Below are 17801 nucleotides of genomic sequence, written 5' to 3' on the forward strand. Positions count from 1 at the left end.
GGCACGGCCCAGGATCCCAGGCTGCCGTCTGGGATTTGCAGGCAGAGCTGCAGGAAGCTGTGAGGAGCAGTCCTCTGGTTTTGCTCAACAGCATGACAATCCCTGGACTCACTTTCTCCATCCCTGCAGCCAGCGGGACCGAACAACCTTCCAGCAGACTCCAGCAAGGCCCCACTGTTTCGATCAGCCCCCCTGGTCTGACAGAGAGGGGTCAGGTTTCAGCTTGGCTGGGGTGACAGATGCCTGTGAAATCTCCTTGGGACAGGCAGAAAAATATTCAGTTTAAACTGCAGTTGTTTCCATTTTGCATGTTCTGAGCCCAGCAGTGATCTCACCTTACGTAATCTCCAGTGCAAACTCCAGGCACTGGACCATCCAAACCTATTCAAGGGTGTTTGAAACCATAAAATCCCAGAATGGTTTGGGTTGGAAAGGGTCTTAAAGCTCATCTCGTTCCACCCCCTGCCACGGGCAGGGACACCTTCCACTAGAGCAGGTCGCTCCAAGCCCTGTCCAGCCTGGCCTTGGGCTCTTTCACAGTGGGAGCTGCTCTGGGCAGCCTGTGCCACAGCATCACCACCCTCACAGGGAAGGATTTCTTCCCAAAATCTAACCTAAACCTGCTCTTTCAGTTTGAAGCCATTCCCCCTTGTACCATCCTCCTGGCCCCTTTAGGCACTGGAAGGAGCTCTAAGGTCTCCCTGGGAGCATTCTCTTCTCCAGGTGAGCACCCCCAGCTCTCCCAGTCTGGCTCCACAGCATCTCCATGGCCTCCTCTGGACCCTCTCTGGCAGCTCTACATCCTTCTTGTGTTGGGGGCCCAGAGTTGGATGCAATACACCAGGTACTGGAGTAGAGGGGAACCATCACTTTATTGAACTGAGCTTTTTGGGAAAAGAGAGATTAGACTGCATTAGGGATGCTAAGGATGCAGGCCTTGCTAGCAAGGTCTATAATAAGCTGCTTTACGGAAACCTCTCATGTGAAGCCAGCCCCTAGATGTAACCTCCTTGATACAATATTGAATTCTCAATAGCAACCAAAAGGCTATTTTGTATAAGTTAATTACAGCCGTTTTTAATTTAGCTTGCAGAAGGGAAGCGGCCAGTGATTTCATGCTGCCCTAGACAGAAGGTAAAGGTTTTCCACAAGCTGTGTTTATAGCTCTGAGCTTTCCTCCAGCAAAGCACTGGCTCTGCAGCTGCTGGTATTGAAAGAACAGGATCTGGGTGTGGGCATGGTTCTCTCTCGCCTGGTTGGGTTTTTTTGCAGCTGCAAGGCCAAACCCATACGAGTGCGTGTGTGCTTTTTCTTATGGTGACAAAGGCAGGGTGCCTGAAAGGGAACTCGCTTCCGCTCTGGCAAGCACTCAACCATTTGCTGGGCTAAGGGGTGGTCGGGGAACTTTCACCCATCCATTCAGCCAAGGCCGCTATTCCCCCTCCCTCCCAATTAAATCCCATTTTTTGCACTCCATGCATGAACTGCAGCCACACCAATACATCAGATACTGTGGCTGATAGCCTCCTCTGAATGCCACTTAAAGCCCTCCAGTGCGGAGCGCTCTGAAAGCAAAGCATCGTTCATTCTCTGAGCGACAGAAAGAGACTTTTGCTACAGAGAGACCTGAAGTAAGACTCTAAGTAGTAGGAAAAGGGCATCCAGAGAAAGAGGAAATGAGAAATTAAAACCACATTCAATCTTATTAGTGGTAATACAATAGGTCAACAAGAGGACTTTGCACAACTCCACAGCATGGGAACAATTTATGCAGAACTTGGAGCACTGACACCACCAAGTTTGGAGTTTACCAAAACCAGCAAATTTTGTCAGCACGATTTAAAGTGCCCCGCTGGGAGGGGAGGGGGCTGGAGGGGGACAGTGCCTCCATGCCTTGCAGGGGAGTGCACTTAGGAAATGAGGAATATAAAAATGTGAGGAATACTCCCGCTCCTCTTTCTCCATCTGAAACATTTTCTCTCTCAAGGGATTTCCAGCATCTTACAAGCACAGCCTCTTTGAAGTGCTGCAAAGTGGCATTGCTCATCATTTCAGTAATGATAGTAAATAAGCTCCAGTATTTTGTTGATCCTTTTCCTTTTGCTTTACAAACAAAAGGTCAGAGTTATTAGCCCAGTTTGATGAGCGGGGAGAAATGGAGGCTCGGAAGAGGCAAGTTGCTCTGGAACATCACTGGGAACACCAGTGAATGAAGAAGACAAGTCACAGGACTTTGGAACAGCCACGCTGGATCACCCAGCCTCCAGATACCCCATGTACTCTCTCCATCATGGCCAGGCATCAGATGCAGCAAGAAAAGAGCATGGGGACAAGGCCAGCACAGAGTTAGAGCTCTCTCTGCTTTTCCAAGCTGCAGCACCCCATTGCGCCTTAAAACCATGTGGAAACAAACACCATCATTTAACTGTCCTTCACGGATTTCACTTCCCTAAACTGTCTGATCAGTTCCTTAACTGATGTATCCATGAGATCATGGGGCAGCAAATCCCATATTTATTATGTTAGGACACTTCCTTTTATGCCATCCACTTCACAATTAGGGGATTTCAATCTCAAATCTACGTGTGGCTTTGCTTCACGAAGGAGCTGTTCAAATAAATTTGTCACCATTCACATAAAACAAGCCTCTTCTGAGTAGAGAGTCTGCAGGCTGCACCTTCAAGGCAAGGTTGGACAGGCCTTGGAGCAACCTGGCCTGTGGAAGCTGTCCCTGCCCATGGCACAGGAATGAGATGAGCTTTAAGGTCTCTTCCAACCCAAACTGTTCTGGGTTCTATGATCAAACACACGAGAAGCACTCAGTTCTTAGGGAGCACTTTCAGTATGAAGCAAAGGAATAACTCGTGGTTTAGGTTTGATTTACAGCAGCAGTGAGAACAAACCATGTCTAGTGGCTGGCTCTGTGCATGTGGCTCTGTGACCCATTCTGTGCCCTGTGCACTGCTTCCAACAGCAATGCAGGAGAACCCAAACCTCACAAACAAGTCACCAGTGACCTGGGAACAGCTCACCTGAAGCAGTGACACAGCAACAGCCTCCCAGGCAGAATTTCCAGCCCTCAAGAACCAATGCCAACTGCTGCTGCCTCACAGGCATCCCCCGCCTTCCTCTCTAGCATCACAGCATCCTTAAAGCACCACTTCTCCCCAAAAAGGGTCTGGGGTACTGCAGGGGAAGAGGGGCTGACAGAGAAGGCACTGAGGGGACAGAGCAGGTCACCACTGACCCCTCTGTGAGAGATCCACCGAGCTTCCTGGTGCTTTGAATTCCTCCATCAAAGCCCCTGGCAGAAGTGTTCTTGAGATATCTGAGCTCCAGCACTTCTCCAGCAGCAACCTAACACCAGAGAGCTCTCCTGCCATTTCAGGAATTAGGGTAGGATCTAGATGAACTATTTCCCAGGCCCATTACTGTGGGCAAAGAGCTGGGATGGAGAATGTGATTAACAGCTCACACTGCTTGCTTGAGAAAATAATGTGGAAGTTCACATTTAAGTTCTTCTGGGAAGGGACCTCCCCTCCTACTGCCTCCCAGGCAGGGAAAAAAATATCCTGCAAACCTTCAGATGGAAAAAGAAATGTCATATAAATGAGAACTAGGCCTGAATCTGATCACCTTCTACCAAGCACTCCCTCCACAGTGAAGCCTGATCTACCTCCCACCCTCAAAAAGAACCAACATGTCTTTTTATTACACAGAGTTGCAAAAATACAAAAGGAAGTAAATGTCACCAGGGTGGTTCTGTTCTGAGCAGTCATTTGCTTATTACCCAGAAGCCATTGCTACATGCCTTTTTTAATCCCGTGTTTATAAATACCTAAAGTATTTAAATAAATGTTAATCTGCGGTAACTAAGGCCCTGATCTCACAAATATTTATCCTTGCACAGTGAGAATAAACACTCAAATACACAAATTTCTTACTACAGATCCCATTTCAGCCAGAGTGTGGTTGAAAACAGTAACACACCAGAATACAGGCTGGGAAAATAGCTGCATTTTGCCTTCCTGGGTTTTCACAGTGTGTCACTTTTGGGTTGTTTCCTGTGCATTTGTTGTAGAAACGGTACAAAGGAGCAGGGCAGAGCTGAGCCACTGGACAGGGCCGGCTGTGGAACCGTCAGAAGGAGCTCTTGGCAGTGTTTTTTCCTGGTGTCCCATTCTGCATGAGGACAGCAGGAACTTTATCCACAGCACATGCAAACACAATTGCTATTCAATCCCTTTCCTGGTTTGTGACTGACTCATGAACAACGTATTTTGCTCAGCTGAATGACCAAGGGCTCAGTATTATCATCAAACCAAACAGAGGCAAACCCAAAACCTTGCATCTAAAGTTATTAAACATTTTGAGTCCAGAAAACCCACTGAGAGAAAATATCTAGAAGGATTAAAGCCAAGTCTTAACACTTGCTGAAATCTTCTTTATTACAATCTGTCAAAGAAAACCTGAATTTTTGAAAAACATTAATCCTACCAACCTTTGTTCTTCGATCACCACAAAAATATAAAAAAATAAACCCAGGAAAGGGATTTGTTGCTGTAACTTTACGCACATGAGGCAATCACTGAAGTTTTAACCCCTCCACCCACACACCGTGATTATCTAACATTGGTGAATGAAATCAACTTTTCCTAGACCAGCCCTGAAGAATGAGATATATTCAAAGCACGCTGAAACTGGGTGGGGACTGATCAGAAGGGTTGTATTCCTTGTCATGAATCACTGTCTGCAAATACCTTCTGAGTTGTAGCTCACAAAAATATACCATTTCTGTGTGGTGTGTCACATTAGTCATCGGGAAACCAATTTTATACTGGCAGGAGCCATCAGAAAGGTTTTATTTCTTTAAATTAGTGGAATGTGGGACATTTACTTTTTGATCTCATTACCAGACAAGACAAAAAAAAATCACAGTTCTTTTTAAAACCAGTGGAAAATATATAGTTTAGGGAAAAGTTTACACGGAGTTCACCCCCAGAAGTTTATCCTCTTACAAGCCTCACTTAGAAGGCACAGCAAGGCTTCACCTCATGTCAGGTGGGCTACAAGGGAGTGGCTATACCCACTCCTCCAGGCTTTAAATGCTGCAGAAATCAAGGCTTTGGAAGGTAAATCCCAGAAAGTCTGGTCCCACCATCACCAACACACCCAGGGATAACAACAGTGACAACTGCAGCCTGAGCCAAGATCAGTGTCAGGCAGCTCTTGCAAGCTCAGGTCATGCTCTGTCACTCAAACTTCACGTTTTGAAGCACATTCCTTTAAAAGAAATAAAATCCCAAAGTGCCCAGAACTCTGTGTGTGGTGAGCTCTACCCCAGTGCTGGATAAGGCTCCTGCCTGGCTCTGGACACGAGGGGCATTCAGAGTCACTCTCGGACACGCTGGCTGTGCTCTTGTGGAGAGATGGTGGCTCTGGTTTGTTTTTAACTCAGCCTGGGATTCAACCATGAGCTGGTTTCTATGGCAAAACACACTCAAGGTCAGGAAGGGACAAATCAGAAGGAAAAGTGTCGCAACGCAGCGTTCCGAATTCCTGCAGCATAAATTCCTGTTTAGCAGCCCCTGATTCTGCAGATGCAGAAAATAGGTGGGAAACATAACTCCTGCCCTTCCTCATGTGACCAAGTGTGCAACACTCGGTACTTCCCATAAAGAGGGACTTCCCAGGCCTGTGGAAGAGCCCTGCCTGTGGCATGGGTGGAATCAGAGTCTTTAAGGTCCCTTCCAACCCAAACCATTCCATGATTCTATAAAAGCAACATTACTGCACCAGTTTCGTCTCAGGGAAGCACATCCGTACCCCTCATCTGGCTTCCAACATCTTTTAATTTCAACTTCTCCCTCTCATGATTCTTCAGGAAGGACACAAAAGTGTGAGGGTTACAGAGGGCTCCATCAATTGTGACTCCGCCTGCAGCTGATGTATTTAACAGAAGTTTTTTAATCACTATTAATAGAATTTCATGTCCACCAACATCTGCAGTGCTGAAAGATTTAAGACTTTCCGTGCTTCCTAGTGCTGAACTGCCAGCATTAGCACATCCCTCAGCCCCACCAGTGCTCTGACCTATGGAGAGGTGCCCAATTCTGTTGTTGCTTCTAAAGAAAGCAAAACAGCAAGGCCAAATGTGAAACTCTGACAGGGAAATAAAAAATCCTACCACAGGAAGGTCCTTGAAGTCAAGTGACAGCTAACAGGGAGAAGCTGTAACCCTCACCTTTCTCCAAACTACCTGTATCCCAAAGTAACCCCAACACAACCACAAGGACATTCCCTGGTAACTTATTTCTTCTCTAGAAGAAATGTGGTCTGAGGCCACCAGGAGGTCAGTGCACCAACCCGAACTATCCAACCATACCCAAATGGGTTGGGTTTTTTTTTCACGGGGAAAAAAAAACCCAACCCATTTCCCTAAGCACACTACAGCACCCACGGGGGGTCACATCAAGTGGTTTTAAACTTCATGTGCTGTGGATGGTTCACAGACAAGGGATGACACACATACCTAAAAGTGTCCCCAGACAGATCGAGGGGTGCACCCAGGAGTGGGGCTGGAACACAGGCAGGACAGAGAGGTTTCCCTCAATGAGGGCACCCAGCTCCCACCCAGACAGACTCTGGACACGGACACAGGCAGCTTTTCACAAGTCCCAATGTCACACTCAGCCAGCAAAAGCCTGCAGAGGGAGGGACCCCTCTGCTCCTCCCGATGCTCCCCCTGGAAGGGACCCTGCAGCACCCCTTGGTTCCTGGGTCCCCCAGCGTGCCCCGCTACGCCAGACCTCCGGGCCAAGCCCAGGGCAGCAGGGACAAGCCCAGGGCAGCTGACACCGGCCGGGCCTCGGGAGAGCCCCGCAGGCGACATCTCCTTCACCCAGCACGGGGCTCGGAGCAGCGCGGGCAGCCCGCCCCTACGCCCGATTCCCCCAGGCCAGCCCGGCCCGGCTACACACCCCGCACCGAACCGCGGCCCCGGGAGGGGCTGGGGCAGTGTCAGGCCGGGGACGGAGCCCTGGACCGGGACAGAGCCCCCGAAACCCCCGCTCGGGACCAGGCAGCAGCGGCTCACTATGTGGCAGGAAACACCGCCCGCTTTAACCTCATCATCCACTATTTGGCAAGGGCCTTGCGGCCCACTCCAGCACCTCTGCCTCTCTCTCCGGGGAAGAGACGGCCCGGGGGGGCTGGGGAGGCCCGCTCACCCCTGTCGCACTCACCCTGTCCGCGGCTGTCCCCTCCGCGCCCCCGGTCTCACTACCACCAGGGCGGGCCGGCCCGCCCGTCCGCCATTCCACAGCTCCCCCTCCCTGCCCTGCCGGGCCCTCGCCCCGCCTCCCCTGGCCGCCATGCAGCCGCGCCATTGGCTGCCCGCCCGCGGATGCTGCCGCGCCATTGGCTGTAGTTCGCTGTCAATCAAAGCCGTCCTACGCCACTTTCTTACGGAGCTGGCGCAGCGGAAGAACCGCACCCAAGCCGGCCGCGCAAAGAGAGTAAAGAAGAAGAAGTGTACCATAAGGGGAGATAAACGGGGGAACCCTGGGCGGTCTGGGGACAGATTACGGCGACAGAGGGGAGAAGCGCGCCACCAGTCACAATTACGACATGTTAAAAATATTTTTATTCGTTTATGAAAGCCAGAACTTGATATTCTTCCAAGTGGCATTGGAGGAAAGGGATCTCTGTCACTTCCGCACCTCCCCCGGAGAGCTCCGCTTTGGTGCAGCTTTTGGCCTCTATGGTCTCCCGCCCTGCGAGGAAAGTTCCACCTGGGGGAGCGGGGGTGTCAAACCAGGGCGGGGCGGCGGCGGCGGCCTGTGGGAGCGGGGTGTGGGGTGGGCTCTGGGAGCGGGGTGTGGGTCTGGGGTCTGGGCTTTGGGGTGTGGGCTTTGGGAGCTGGGGTGTCGGAGCTGGGGTCTGGGGTTTGGAGTGGGAGTTGTGGGACAAGGCGTGCGGGGTTAGGGGACAGGCCTGCAGGAGGAGGGCTGGAGGGCCGGGGGCCTTGGGCAGGGGGTGCAGGTGACAGGGACAGTGTTGGGCTGGCACTAGGACTGGAGCCTGCAGCTGCCAGTCCTGCCACGACTCCCAGGACCCCCGGCCCACGTCCAGCCCCTGCTGAGGAGGGTGTCCCCAGCCCCCAGAGCAGGTTCCCCTCACGGGGGTCCCCAGCTGGCCCATGGGGACAGCCCCCCCCCTCCTGGCTGGCCAGGCAGGGCGATGGCCACTAGAACCCTCCGGGTGATGCTGACTTTGGCTCCCTGGATGACTTGATGAGGCTGGGAATTAAAGTCAGGGATTAAAGGAGCCTGGAGTAGCGAATAGCTCTGCTGGGGACACGGGGACAGGCCCTGGTGGGTGTCCACAGGGACAGGGCAGCTCATGGGGGTCACAGCTCTGCTCCCTGCCTGGTCTCCAGCACAGCAGAGAGGCAGAGCCAGGGCACGGCTTGGCTTGGAAGGGGTCTTAAAACTCATGGGCTGGGACGCCTTTGACTAGACCAGGTTGCTGTGAGCCCTGTCCAGCGTGGCATTGAACACTTCCAGGGATGGGGCCAGCATCCTGCAACCCATCCTGGTCCTCGGCAGAGCCAGGGTGATGCTGATGCCCTCCAGAAACTGCAGGAGCAGAGATCTGATGAGAAATGCCCCCACATGGCGTTCCATGCTTCTGCTGGTGCACCTGGACATTAAATGCTGCCTCCCTGCCTGATCAAACCAAGCCTGTGGGCTTGATGGGGAAGAGGGAGCGGGATGAAGGGCACTGGCACAGACATCCGTCTCCTCCCTGCTCTGTGCTCCTGCTTTAAACCAAACCACAGGGAGTAAATCAGCAGTGCTCCTGCCAGGAAGCAAACAAGCCCACAGCAGAGCCAGCCCCCAGGGTCACTGCTGTGAGCCGTGCCTGTCCCTCGTGTCCGTGCTTCCTCTGCCCTGTGGCACAGCCTGTGCCTGCCCCGGGGTCCCTCCACATCCTGCTGGGAGAGATGGACACACAGACCTACCCAAACAGCCATTTCTTGCCTGTTTTTTGCATTGCTTTGCTCCGTGAGTCCCACAGTGGGACACACGGGGTGGACAGGGTACCTGGGATGCCCAGGACACACGGGGTGGACAGGGTACCTGGGATGCAGTGGGGCACACGGGGTGGACAGGGTACCTGGGATGCAGTGGGGCACACGGGGTGGACAGGGTGCCTGGGATGCAGTGGGACACACGGGGTGGACAGGGTGCTTGGGATGCAGTGGGACACACGGGGTGGACAGGGTACCTGGGATGCCCAGGACACACGGGGTGGACAGGGTACCTGGGATGCAGTGGGGCACACGGGGTGGACAGGGTGCCTGGGATGCAGTGGGGCACACGGGGTGGACAGGGTACCTGGGATGCAGTGGGGCACACGGGGTGGACAGGGTACCTGGGATGCAGTGGGGCACACGGGGTGGACAGGGTACCTGGGATGCAGTGGGGCACACGGGGTGGACAGGGTACCTGGGATGCAGTGGGACACATGGGGTGGACAGGGTGCCTGGGATGCCCAGGACACACGGGGTGGACAGGGTACCTGGGACACCCAGGACACACGGGGTGGACAGGGTACCTGGGATGCAGTGGGGCACACGGGGTGGACAGGGTACCTGGGATGCAGTGGGGCACACGGGGTGGACAGGGTACCTGGGATGCAGTGGGGCACACGGGGTGGACAGGGTACCTGGGACACCCAGGACACGCGGGGTGGACAGGGTACCTGGGATGCAGTGGGACACACGGGGTGGACAGGGTACCTGGGACACCCAGGACACACAGGGTGGACAGGGTGCCTGGGATGCAGTGGGACACACGGGGTGGACAGGGTGCCTGGGACACCCAGGACACACAGGGTGGACAGGGTACCTGGGATGCAGTGGGACACACGGGGTGGACAGGGTGCCTGGGATGCAGTGGGGCACAAAGGATGCAGTGGGGTACCTGGGATGCTGCCCCAGTAGCCCCCCCCCTGCCCGAGCACCCCCAGTTCTCCCCTGTGAGGTGCTGCTGGAGGCCGCTCAGCTCCATGTTTTCCAAGCTGCCAGCGAGCCGTTCCCTTGAAGATCTGCCTCTATCTCAAGGTGTCACAGCCTCAAGGGACCTACCTAATCTGTATCTGCACTGCAACCTTTATCTCTCCTGCTCTGTTTATAGCTGCTGAATAAAAGCTGCTAAACTGCAGGACCCAGCCCCCCCCCACCACTGCCGTGCCCCCCGACACTTTTTTCCCTGGTGCTCTTGCCTGCCAGGTGCTTTCCTGTGTCCTGCTGGAGGTAAATGATGCTCCAGGGCATGGGGAAGGGCAGCCAGGCTGCTGCCTCCCGCCTCCCTCCCTGGGGGGCTCCAGCCATGTCCAAGCCCTTGATAACCCCAGCAGACCCTGGCACAAATCGGTGCCTCATCCCAGCCCTGATTCCCTCAGCGTGGGCTTGGATCCTGCTGGAAACCAGGTGGGACCCAGGAGGTCCAGCCTCATCCTTTCTCTGCGTGCTTCAGGGACTGGGAGAGGGGACATTCTCTGCGGGAGGGAGGAGATGGCAGCTTGTTGAAGCCTTGGATGTCTCTTCCCTGGCCAACTGCCCCTATCCCAGCAGGCACAGCTGCATCCCTGCTCCCTGCGGGAAAAGAGCCAGGGCTGTGAGCAGCAGAGCTGTGAGGATGCTTTGGGAACGTGCTCCCAGTCCTTCTCCTGCATCCCTGATTCCCACGGACCTGGGATGCACAAGGACACATGGCACACCGGGGGTGCCATGGGGCTCACAGGATGGACAGGCGACCTGGGATGCAGGGAACAGCCAGGATGAAAGGATGCCCACGGGGCGCCTGGGCTGCCCGGGGTGCCTGGGCTGCACACACGGGTACCTGTGCTGCACAGGACACCTGGGATGCAGGGCATGGAAGGGGTGTGTGGGATACCCGAGGGGCACACAGGACGGATGGGATGCGTGGGATGCCCCGGGGTGTCCAGGACATTCAGGAGGTGCCCGGGGGGCCCGGGACGCTCGGGAGGTGCCCGGTGCGGGGTGCCCGGCGCGTCCCCGCGCCAGCGTGGCGCGGGCAGTGGCTGTGCCGCTGACATTTACTAATCAGCTCTCACCCAGCGCGCACCCGCTCCCTTCTCTTGCTGTCTTGTCTCCATGGAGACTCTGCAACCTTTGCTCACTCGTTAATGGTATCTCAGCAAAAGAAACTCCAACGCCACCCAGCCTTCCCCTCCCGGCCCCGGGAGAAATCCTCGCCTCTCACCTCCATCCCCATCCCCTCCTGCCGCTGGGGATAAAAGGGACGAGTCCTTGTTAGCGAAGGACCCAGCCACGGGGGCAAGTTCTGACGGTGGTGCAGGGAGGAGGGAGAGCCACCATCATCCTCCTCGCCGCCAAAAAAACAAGGCCGGGGGATTTTATTGCTGTGGCAGCAAGGACAGGCTCCATTCGTGCGGGATTCCGGCCAGCAGCCCCTTTCCTGGCTGATTTATTGAGCCGCGAGGCTTGGCATGTCATTCTGCCTGGGTTTCTGTGTTCCCCCATCCCAAGCCCACACCCCAACATCCACAAAGCCACCCAAAAACGCTCCAAAGGGAGTGGCTGGTGCTGGGAACATGCTCCGTCCCCGGTGTCCTGCTCTCGCTGATTCTGTTTTCAAATTAACATGGGAAAGATGCCCATTACCTGCTTCCAGATAATGACTATGATTAGGCAGAGCTCTGCTGCCAGCCGAGATCTGAAGGATTTCTGTGCTCTCCAGCAGCGCTTTGCCAGTGCAAAAACAAGAGCAATAAAGTGTAAATAAAAGACTAAAGGAAATGGTGGGTCCATCAGCGGATGGGGTGTGTGCAAGGGGCTCTAATGATGGGCTCTCTGCAGTGGGGTGGTGGCTGCAGGCTCCAGGCAAGGGAAGATTGGAGAGGGGCTGTCCCAGTGCCTGCACCCCATGTGTGAACCTGGTTTAGCTCCCTGCTTGCTGGGCACTGGGGGTCTGGGGAAGGAAAATTCAAGATGTGCATGTGTAAGGCTGTTCTGGGGGGACTCCTGGCCCTGCAGGTAGAGATGGGGGCTTAAAGAGGGGGAAGAAATAGCTGGATCTCCTGAGATGTCTGCAGCAGCTCCCAGAGCACCCAGGGTGGTCCCACACATCCCCTGCCTTGTGGCGTGGCACTCTGCACCCATGGAGCAGGACAAGGGGCCCCTCTGTGCCAGGTGTCCAGGGGCATCTCCATCCCCAGGCCACCAGAGACCCCTGGGCAGGGGAGGCTCAGGATGTGCAGGGAGCAGCACAGAACCCACCAGGGTTCTGATGTCACTGGGACATGCTGGGGTGTCACTGGGGGTCTCACCCTCATCCCACTGCTGAGGGAGGCACAAATCCCCTGCCTGTGCTGCCAAGCTCCAGCTCCCTCTGAGCCTGCCAGGATCCCCCCCAAACCGTCCAAGGTCCCCTCACCATGGCAAGAGGACATAGAAAACCGTGGCTGTGGCCATGAGCTCAGCCTCACTGAGGGCCTTGGGGGTGGCTCTCATCACCCCTGGGGCAGAGTGTCCCTCCCCATGACCCCGTGTCACCCACTGGGCTCCCAGTGCCAGTGGGACGGGCGCAGGGGACCCATCCCGGCCGGTCGGAGGCAGGAAGCTAATCTGTGCACAGATTAGGCAGAGTTCCCAGCCATGGAGGTTTCTTCTTCTTCCTCCCCCCCTCAGTGATAACAAATAATAATATAATCCCCTTAATCCCTCCCCGAGGAGCCGGCGTGAACTCCCGGCCGGGAAGCACCGCGCTTCTGCCGCTGCTGATAACTCACACCCGGGGCCCCCAGAAAAACAAACGCTGTGGCTCTCAGGTTGCCCCCCAGAACTCCATGTGCTGCCCTACGACTCCCTCTCCCCACATCCCCAGACCCCCCCATCCAGCCCCACTGCCATCCTGGCAGGATCCAGCACCGCTCCTGGTTCCTTCCCTCTCAGTGAGGCCATCGTGGCCCTGCAGAGCCCCCAGACTCAGCCAAAGGGGGCCCATTCAGGACCCCCATGGAGGCTCTGTCCTCTCAGCTCCTACTTCCTCTGCAGCAGGGAATTGGCAAAGCCCCAGGAAACTTAGCTTAGCACCCTAGGTGCCCCTGTGCCTTCTGCTGCCCAGGGACAATGCCAGGGATGTCCCCCCTGCACCCTCCTTTTCCCCAGGGACACCCTGGGGGATCCTGCAGCCCCCACGACACCCCAGCTGAGCCCCAGCGCTTTATTTGAGGGATGTTGGTGTGGGGAGCATCACCTCAGCCCCAGCTGAGCCCCCAGCAGTGCTGGCACAGAGCCTGCACCCCCCACCCATCACTGGGGTGCTGGGAAGGAACATCCAGCTGCAGCATCCCCCTCCCTTCCCAGGGACCCCAGCCTGCTACTTCCCCCCTGGTGCCCAGCCCTCCCTCTGTCACCATCCAGCAAATATTAATAACAACCCTGCAACCGCCTGTGCTTTTATTCCCTGGCTTTGCTGGCCCTGGCTCTGCTGAGCTCAGCTCCTCTGGCTCCAAAATGCCTTTTAAAATTACCAGAGAGTGGAGACCCCTGCGAACACGCTGCCCCGGCTGCCCCCTCCTCCCTGGCACCCACGGGGGGCCAGCAGCACCCATGTGCCACCGGCGAGCTGGGTGCCATCCGCCCCCTTATTGCAGAGGCGCCAGGCTGGGCTTGATTAAAACCCAAGCGAAAGGCAGAGCCAGGGCAGAGAGGGGGTTTAGATCGCTCCGGGGAATGTTAATGGACTCCAGAGCTTTCTGCCCGGCTGGCGGCTGGGCTGGATCCAGCCCTGGATGGGCAGGCGGCTGCAGGAGCGCGGCTGGACCCGGCAGGGCGGCAGGAGGGCGGCGGGGACGGACACACGGCGCTTGGAAGCGCCTTCCACGGGCCTGGCCACTCCTCTGGGAAAAGCAGGGGTGGTCTGGCGCCCCAGCTGGGCTCTGCCGGCCCCGCTGCCGCGGCAGGGCCGGGCTGGCACCGCACGGCTGCCCACGGCGGGTGGCACCGCCGGCACCGCGCACCCATCCCGGCTGTCCTGGGAGCGGAGCGGGCCGGGTGACACCGCCCGGGGGCTGCGGAGGAGCTGCCCCTGCGGTGCTGCTGCCGGGAAGGGCCGGGGCGGGCGCAGGTGCCGCTCTGGGGGTGCCGGTGCCCCCGACACGGAGCCGCTCCCCGGGCGGCTCCGCTGGATTGCAGGTCTGACGTGGGAAATCGCCTCCCTCCCTCGTTAGCTGTGATTAGCATGTCAAGTGGTTGAAGTTGGTGGGTATAAAGGATGCGAGCGAAGAATAATGGCTTCAATTTTCTTCGCGGCACAGCCATTAATTTGAAGGAGAAGGGGGTGTCCAAAGCTCCCGGCAGCTCCAGCCCTGCGGGGCGAGGGCGGCTCCTGCTGCTGCCCTGCCCGGCGAGGGGGACGCGACCCTCGCAGAGCCTGGCACAGGCATCCCGTGTGCTTCCCGTGCCGGGGCGGAGGTGCACACGGGTGTGCAACACGTGTGCATCCGTGCACGCCATCCCGTGCCCCGCACACAGTCCTGGGAATGGGGAATTCCCCCGGCTCCGGCCCCAGGCGATGGGCGGGGGGTAAGGCAGGGGCAGGGGGGCAGGTTCTTCCGTGTTTCCAAGGGGATAGTGGCAGTGGAAATGGAGGCAGAGCTGCCTCTGCCAGGTGGGTGCTGGATCCTGGCACAGCCCTCTGAGCCTCCCTACGTCCTTCTTCCCCATGGACCCAGCGGTCAGTGCTCTGGCTCCGTGCTGGCCCAGCCCTGGACCCCTCTGACGTGCAGCATCCCCCATCCCACGGTCCTGCAGCATCCCTGGTCTCCAAGCTGCAGCATCCTGAGAGGCCAGAACCCTCCTCCTAGCAGAGCTGCTTAATTAAAACCATCATTTCCATCCCGAGGCACAGCCAGGCACCAGGACCTGGCTCACCCCGCATCCCTGCACACCACGTGGCCATGCCGGACTCACCCTGGGTGCTCCCAAATGCAGCTCTCAGAAACCTTCCAAAAATCCATGCTAAACAAATAAAAAAATAGCAAAGCAATCATTTCCCCCCAAATTTTGAGCTTTTCCCTCCTTTCCCCCAGCAAACCCGGGCGATGCTGGGCTGTGCTGATCAATCCCCAACAATCAGCCCCATCACGAGGTTTTTCAGGCTCCAGAGTGGCTCGTGCTGCTTGAGAGATATAATTGAAGCTTCAAAAAAAGACAAAAAATAATAAAATAAGTGAAATCCAGCTGTGGTCCAAGCAGCCAGTCATACCCAGCAAGGCTCTGGTGTGCCAGGTGATGCTTCCTGGTGGGATTTACCTACTGGGGGGGAATTTCATCACCTTTCAGTGCTGCTTGCTGTGACCTGAAATGGGAGAGAGGAAAACTGGGGTGGGAGAGAGTAAATTTGATGCTCGTGGGAAGCATCATATTGGAGCCAAGCTGGGAATGAAGGGTCATGGACCCCCAAGAGGCCAGCCAGGAGGGGTCATGGAGTGGCCAGAGGGGGGTTCAGACCCTTGGGATGGGTGCTGGATGCAGGCACGGCACCACGGATGGCTGCCCCCCCCAGCCTGCTCCCGTGCCTCAGTTTCCCCCCGTTATGGCACAGTCAGGGGACAGCTGGTGCCCACCAGGCTGAAAGCACAACAGGGGGTGCCCCCGATGGGTCCCGTTCCCCCCGACCCTGTCACTCTGCGCGAGCACGGTGGGAAGGAGGGGCTACAACCCTCATCCACCCTCACCAGCCCCCCCAGCAAAGAGGGGGTCCCTCAGCATCCCCCCACCCCTTCAGCATCCCTGCGGGCTGGGGGGGCACTGCAAGCCCGACCCCTCCGCTCCCCCATCCATCAGTGTGCGCCGCGTGTTCCTCTCCATAGCAACCCCTGCTCCCCGGCCCCAGAGCTCCCGCGCAGCCCCGACCCCGCCGGCACCGCTCCCCTGTCCCACCCTGGCACCGCTCCCCTGTCCCACCTGGGCACTGCTCACCTGTCCTACCTGGGCACCGCTCACCTGTCCTACCTGGGCACCGCTCCCCTGTCCCACCTGGGCACTGCTCACCTGTCCTGCCCTGACACCGCTCCCCTCTCCTACCTGGGCACTGTTCCCCTGTCCTGCCCTGGCACCGCTCCCCTCTCCTACCTGGGCACTGCTCACCTGTCCCACCTGGGCACTGCTCCCCTGTCCTGCCCTGGCACTGCTCACCTCTCTCACCTGGGCACTGCTCACCTCTCTCACCTGGGCACTGCTCACCTTTCCTGCCCTGGCACCGCTCACCTCTCTCACCTGGGCACTGCTCACCTGTCCCACCCTGGCACCGCTCCCCTCTCCCACCTGGGCATCGCTCCCCTCTCCCACCTGGGCACTGCTCACCTGTCCCACCCTGGCACCACTCCCCTCTCCCACCTGGGCACCACTCCCCTCTCCCACCTGGGCACCGCTCCCCTGTCCCACCTGGGCACCGCTCACCTGTCCCACCCACAGGTAGCTGCACCCCCCACCCCCGGACCCCCCCTTCTCCTCTCCCGAGGCTGCTGCCTTCACCTTCCCAGGCTGGAAGTCGGTGCGTTTCTGAACTTTATTTGTTTTGTCCTTATTTTCCTCCTCTTTTTGCTGCTTTTGGCGGTGACGCTTCTCCCCTCCATCTCCTGGGCTCCTTCCCCCGGCCGTGCCAGGTGGGCAAAGCCCCTCCTGCCTGCAAAGCCCCCGTGGGTCCCCAGAGTGCCACCGGGCCCCTGGCACTGTTCCCCGGGCCCCGGCTGGCACCACATCCCCATTTGTACCAAAATTCAGCTTTCTTGGTGCAATTCTGCCAGATCCTGGCACGCCCCCCGAAATCCGGGGAGGGTCATCGCCCCTGCAACGCCCACCCCCGGCACAGCCAGGCCGTGCTCCCCCAAAAAAGAGAAGCAAGAAAGCAGTGGGCATCGCTCAATATATAGGTTTCTTTTTAATATAAAAAAAGTGCCTATTAAAAATTCCTTCCTAAATAACACAAAAAGACCGTTTGAGGGGCAAAGCGGGGGCCGGGGGGGCTCACGGGGGGGCCCCTCTGGCCAGGGCAGCACGAGCACTGCACAGGGCAGCTGGGGGGTGGGGGAAGGAGGGGGTTGCTTGACCAAATTTGGGTAGTTTTCCCTTTTTTTTTAGTTTTTTGTGAATTTTGCCTTTTTATCCATTTCAGGGTGGTTTTCTTCTCTTTGTGTGTGTGTGTGTGTGTTTTCTCTTTTTTTGCACAACCCACAAAGCTGCACAGAGATTGCCAAACTCTTGGGGAGGGGGGGACACACGGGGAATTTGTGGGCGGAGAGGACCCCAAAGCCCACCTGGCACCCACACACGCACCCACACCCTGAGCTCGTCACCGCCACCGCCCCGGGGACCCCGGGAAAGGGTCCCCCCTTTACCCCAGCCCCCCCACTCCCCCTCCCCACCAAGAGGGTCTGTGATTGATTTAGTCCTTTTTTTTTTTTTTTCCTTTTTTTTAAAGTTTTTTTCTTCTTTTTTTTTTTTTTTTTAAACTCCTTTTTGTTTTTATACAAATTTGGATCTTTGGGTGTGTACTGCCAAAAAAAAACCAAAACCAACCAAAAAACCCAACAAAAAAAATCAAAAAACCCGCCTTCGTTCTTCGGAATAATAATAAAAATAAAACTCAAATCATCATGGAATCATTAAAAAAAAAGGCAACAGAAACCCAAGGAACCCATGCGGAAGTTGCACACCACAAAACCACAGCAGATGTACAGAA

General features: G+C 56.6%; 1 protein-coding gene across 2 annotated transcripts in view; it reads right to left on the minus strand.

The window, feature by feature from the left end:
- The window catches only part of WASF2 (WASP family member 2), a 31984-nt gene extending 24618 nt beyond the window's left edge, over positions 1-7366 (minus strand). The window contains exon 1 of one of the 2 annotated variants that reach the window (XM_059868621.1): positions 7245-7366. The gene's annotated coding sequence lies outside the window, so the exon portion shown is untranslated. The remainder of the gene's footprint in view (positions 1-7244) is intronic. The other variant, XM_059868622.1, reaches the window with a different exon arrangement.
- Between the last annotated feature and the right edge of the window lie 10435 nt (positions 7367-17801).

Source organism: Haemorhous mexicanus, chromosome 27 (genome assembly GCF_027477595.1).
Source record: "Haemorhous mexicanus isolate bHaeMex1 chromosome 27, bHaeMex1.pri, whole genome shotgun sequence".
Classification (NCBI taxonomy): Eukaryota; Metazoa; Chordata; class Aves; order Passeriformes; family Fringillidae; genus Haemorhous; species Haemorhous mexicanus.